Here is a 6117-nt window from a genome sequence, read left to right as displayed (position 1 = left end):
GCACACTGGAATCAGCACCGACCTCTTCTCCTTGCAGATGAAGAACTCCAGGTGTGCCTCACGTCTCCGTTCTCACTCTCCTCCTGGGGTACCGACTCCACTGTAAGCCTGATCTGGCTGGCAGATATTGCAGGCTATTAATTTAGATGTCATTTACAGGCCCACTGGGTGACCTTAATTAAACTATAAAACGGCAAACACTAATAAGAAAGATGATATTCCTGTGGGGGGGGGTGAATCAAGCACATTAACCTCCTGGTGAGGAATTCTTTCTTCATCTGACAGACACGAGAGACCTCACAGCTTGATGCAAGGTGTCCTCCGTGTCACTGCTGGGCTGTTCATGGCACACGTTCCTCCTGCACAGCTGTGATTCCTCCCGCAGAGCACAACTTGATGGATAACTCCTGCAGACTTCACATTGGCACAGAGATGGTCCTTGGACCTTTCCTCAGAGCATCAGACACTGCTTTCCAGGAGCATCAAGATGGGGTTCCTTGCTCCTTTCCCTTCTCTTCTTGAGGATCTTCTCCCTTTTCTGTTTATTACCACAGACTGAGGTGGAGATCACCAGAAGCTCTGTGGATGTACATGAAGCTCTTCTGTTTGTTTTCCTTCCTGTGCATTGCTCCAATTGCTGTTACACTAAACACTCATTTCATATTCCCAGGAGGTGAGGGAGATGCCATGGGAGACACATTTACATCTGTAAACTGCAATCAAAACTAATTAAACCCAACACAAATACTGATTAATGGAAGAGGGATCCCGATGCCAAGTCCCGTGGCCCCATCCCAAATAACAGTGGCTTCTTTTTTAAGATACAGATTTGCTTGTTCCCTTTAATTCCCAACATCTGGTGGCACATCTCCAGCTCCTGGCTCCGAGGCAGCTGTACTGCATTTGGAAGTGGTACAGTGAAAACCATCTGACATCCAGAGCTCTGCCTGAAATGCAGCTTCTCTTTAAAAACTCACCACTGGGACACTACAGTATGACATAAGCTCCATCCCTGTGCTCATTTTGCACCAGACCACTGGTTTCATATTATTTCATTAAAGCTGAATTTATACCAGCAGAGCAGTTAAAATAATAATGAATTGCCTTGCTGCCTTTAAGAGTCTCCATTCCCTGTGCATCATCCTGGATTCCTTGCTCCAGGCATCAGCTTTCCAGACAAGGTCTCAAATGGCACAGGTGCTAACAGAAGAGATGAAGGTGCAGAAACAGTTCATACTGGAGTGAGTGACCACACCAACACCTCATCAGCAACCCCGTGGTGAGCACAAGCAGCAGGAAAACCCTCTGCACATGGACTCTGAGGGAAAAGCACAGAGCATGACACTTGTTAAACACATAACGTACATGGAGCACTGAGGGGAACTTGGGGAAATGGTTTTCAAGGGAGCAAAAAGTCAGTTTGCTTAAAAAGTAAATAATTGATTATTGCAGAGAGAAAAGCAGAATCACTGGGTGGGGTATGAGTGATGGACATTTCTAGGAATATTGATTTGGAAGTGGTGACTGTGGCATCAGTCATCACCCGTGTCCTGGCACACACAGACCCACCTGCTTGAGCACCAGCGATGGGACCCTCAGCACTCACCCCTGCCCATTCCCCCAAACGATGGGAATCAGGGAGCAGCCAGCCTGAGGCAGGAGGGGTTGGGCTGAGCGACAGAGGCAGGGACAGGGACACCTGACAGGCATCAGCGCTCCCCTCCCAGCCCCAGAGGAGGCAGATTAGTTCTCTTTCACTCCCAGCATCTGGTGGCACATTTCCAAGTCCCTGCTCCAAGGCAGGGATGTGCCACAGACAAGTAATTAATGTCTGTGAAGAACCATTACGACACTGGCTCATCTGGCTTTTCCTTTCACAATGAGTCTTTATGGGGACGGCGCCTGACAGTCACTGTTGTCACATCACAATTTTTCCACGGTAAAACGCGACTTTCCCCAGGCAGCCAGTGGGGATTTTATTGCTTAAATAGTGTGAAATCCTTCTTTACGATGCCACTTGCCTTCTGGTCTACAAGAAGGGCCTTTTTCAGCATCCAGCGCTCCCTGTTATCCCCAGTGCTATTTGTTAGAGAGACCCCTGTTCTCCCCTGCCCCACTGTCCTGCTCCACAGGTGCTGCTCTTGAGGATTTAAAGTGAGGGATGCTGCAGATGAGGACTTCCAGGCACTGTAGCCACAGGTCGTTAATCCTCCTATTTCTTGCACAGGATTTTAACAACATTTCCTTGTGGAAATGGGAGGTTTGCTCTGCTTGCACTTCTTGGGCTCTGCTGTGCAAGGTTTCCGATTCAAAGTGAAGGTGGAAAAGCCATACCCGAACCTTAACCAAATATTGACCAGACCCCACAGTGTTACAGCTCACTCCTGCCTTTTCCCAGAAGCAATATCAGCTCCAAGAAAGGCAGAGATGAGGCTGAAGTGGGAGAGGTGTCTGCCCAGGGCCATCCCTGTGCCAGGGCTCTGCAGGGCAGACACTTAGGTGGGCAAAGCTCTGAAGTCTCCTTGCCATCAGCCAATATCAATCTCCTGACACTGACATTGGGTGGTTCAGTGTTCAGACACCCTGCATGGCAAGGGTACCAGCTCACAGTTTTCAGTGTCAGTCTGATCAGATAATGTTGATATTTCGCCTTCAGCTCAATTTATTAAGCCACTGTTCCTTTCAAACAAAATATCACATCGCATAATGATGTCTCGGCTGACCATTTGCAAGTGCCACCAGATACGGAGACCATGACACCATTGCCTTTTGCCAGGCACTGGAATCAGACTCTCTGTCACCCTCTGACAGGACTACTGTAAAACTGCATTAATCAAATTGTGTATCGGTCACAAAAATTGAGGAGTAATTTGTCAAAGTCGTGTCTGGGCTCAATAACTGTTTGGAGATGACTAAGTAATTAATCAATAATGTGTTCTCACCTTTTCATTTCTCTAGGTTGCTGTGATTTGCACAGCAGAATGACTGGAAAATAACGGACTGGGTTGTCTGGTGGCTTGAAATGTTGGTTGGTGTTTACAGGGGAGTTGATTCAGTCCAACCTTCCTTCCTGTCTGGCACATCTCCAGCCCAGTCCCAGTGGGAGCTGCACCTCACAGCGATGGATGCTGATGCTCATAAGCCCATGTCAGGCCACCAAACAGAGACCAAAGCATGAGCAAAGGCACCATGAGAGGGATGGAAGGCATTGCCTAGTGCTTATGTTCCCAGACTCCTGGATGGAATCCTGCCCAAATCGTCTGGTGGGGTGGTTCACCTCAGAGCCAGACACAAGCTGCAATTCCTCAGTCAAAACCAGGCTTTTAATCTAAACGGTCACCCCATAATTTAAATAACTGTTTACCAGACATCCCGCTAACCTAAATTCTTCTTTCTTAATATTTCTGAAATAACACCCTCTAATGCAATCCCAGAATAACCCATCATCGAAATGAAAAAATTTCCCCATGAGACTGAGTCGCTACTTCTTCAATGCCCTAAAAGTGATAACTTGATTAATAAAATGGTCAGATTTGCAGTACCACAAGGCTTTTCAACTCAGAATCAATTGCTTTACATCTATTGCTCAATGTTGGATTCACTGAATGCATTGTTGAACTCACTGAAAACTGTGTTAGTAATATTAAGTAATTAATGAGATTAATGCTGTTTCAGAGCTATAACCTGAGCAGAGTCCAGATTGATTAGAGTTAATTATCTTCTGCCTGCTTAAATAATTTATATTCTGGTTTCCCTGCTATGTAAGAGCAGAAAACCCTGACGGAAGATTGCTGTCCTCAGCATGGTCATGCACGTACCCGACGGAGGATGTCTCAGAAAGACACCCCTCACCAGGCAGTCAGTCTCATCCTCCTCCTCCTCTTCCTCTTTGTCCTCCTCCAGGTCAGGTCAGGTCAGTCAATTTTGTGTGTCCAGAGCCCAGCACTCAGGCCCATGGTCCACCTGCATCCTGGATGGATCGGGAACCCCTGTGTCCACTGCAAAGCCAAAATTCTCTTCAAAGCCAAAATATTCTCAACCAGATTCATGGATTCAACACGCTGTTTGGCCCGCAGAGTGGATTCAGTAACTTATGCATGATCCTGGCTTTCTAATCAAAATTTCATTATTAGGAATGATTCCAAAAGTTTTCGTATTTTACATTTTGTCTTTGCAGGGAATTTTACACACTAATTTTGTCCCCTGGTGCTGGTGTGTGTAATAATCCTGCTGATCCATATTCATGTCCTTCCAGCCTTGCAGTTCCTGCACAGTTTTCACAACTCATAGAATAATTTCCTTATAGAACTGAGTATCCACAATATTTATTATTGTTGTTGATGAACATGGTCTCAGCCCCTGTAATAAATACAGGATTTCCAGGGTATTTAAATATTATTTTATTTAAATAATTGATTGACTTAGAGCTTGCAAATATGAATACATCCAGGAGTGTTTAATAGGATCATTACTTAATCCTGGCTCCGTGCACTGTATCATGTTACCAATAAATCAATTATGCATCTTTCTGCCTGTAGGATCTCACTCCTGGTGGCTCAGAGGACCAGGCTGGGCTGGGAGCACCACGGAGAAGGTGACACAAGGGAGGTGGCCAGTCCTACTTCACAGAACTCCAGGCGCACCTGGCTCCTGACACAGGTGGGGAAGCTGAGACCAGAGTAAAGCACATCATTAGAAGGAAATGGAGCATGTGCTAATTTGTCTGTGTTTTCAGTTAGCAGGCATTTATTAGGGATGTCTGACTTGTATCCAGGTCAGCCTGCTAATATATTAACCTCTGGTGGCACTGATGTGCACAGGAAAAATTCAAACCACAATTCACAGGGATTTTACACACTGCCCAAGGGATTTTACACTTCCTGACCACGGCCAGCATTGGCAGCTGGAGGCACAGCTGGCTGCCGCCACAGCATCCAACACCCTGACAATGGAGAGGTGCTGAGGCTCCTGGCTCTGGGGCTCTGGGCCCAACAGCAGGGCATTGGAACCCCTGTGAGGGTTATCGGGTATTAACAGGGTGTTGGGAACCCTGTGAAACAGGAAGCAGTGGATCAGGACCTTCATGACACAGGAAGCAGGGGATGCTGAATGGAGCAGGAGAGCCAGTGCTAGGTCACAGACTGAATGCTCCTGCAAATGTCGACAAAACCATGCACATATTTTCATTTCTACCTATTTGACCCATTAGCTAACTGCAAAATTTCTCAGTAATCCCTAGTAGATGAGCATCAGAGCAGACCTATGGTCCAGGCTAATCCCTTTACTATGAAGCAGTGCTACGGAAATAAAATACCAGCAGTAAATCGGGAGATTAACAAGCTGGGAAATGCACAAATTAAATTGCATCCTCCCTCTCTGCTCTGCCCCAGCCAATGGCTCTGTTTCTGCTGCGGCGACTGCAGCTGCCCCAGCAGGAAAACAAGGCCAGAAAACACTTTATAAAAATGAGCCCCTATTTAGTCCCTGATGCAGGTAGTAAGCAGAGTCTGCCCAGGATGAGCCCATGTCTATGCAGCCCCTCATGTCCTCACACCTTTCTCCTGGTGAGGGGAAAGCATGATTCTGTGATTCTATGATCTGGCTTTGCCAAGCGTGCAGGGATCCAGATGTGGAGATGGACAGGAGAGACATAGGGCACTTGGGACTCCTGACTTTTCCTGCCAGCTTGGGATGGGAGTCAGGCATGGGGCTTTGACTGCAGCAAGATGGGACATGGACATTGCTCTCTGGTGGAGTGCCACCTCTGCAAGTCTCCCCAGGCTGCCTGAGTGTGGCACAGAGGGACTGACCCGGGACAGAAGTAAATGGGCAGCAGCAGAATCATAGAACCCTGGAATGGTTTGGACTGGAAGAGACCTTAAAGATTACTTGTTCTGCCCCTGCCATGGACAGGGCCACCTTCTACCAGACCAGATTGCTCCAAGCCCCATCCAATGTGGCCTTGAACAATTCCAGGGATGGGGCAGTCACAGCTTCTCTGGGCACCCTGTGCCAGTGCCTCACCATCCTGTTCAGCAGTGACTGCTCCAGGGCCAGATGGATCCACAAGTTCCATGTGGAGGGCTGTGCCAGAGCCTCTGGAGAGGGCTGGGGTCT

This window comes from Corvus moneduloides, chromosome 24 (genome assembly GCF_009650955.1).
Source record: "Corvus moneduloides isolate bCorMon1 chromosome 24, bCorMon1.pri, whole genome shotgun sequence".
NCBI classification, from domain to species: Eukaryota; Metazoa; Chordata; class Aves; order Passeriformes; family Corvidae; genus Corvus; species Corvus moneduloides.
This window is presented reverse-complemented; position numbering follows the sequence as displayed.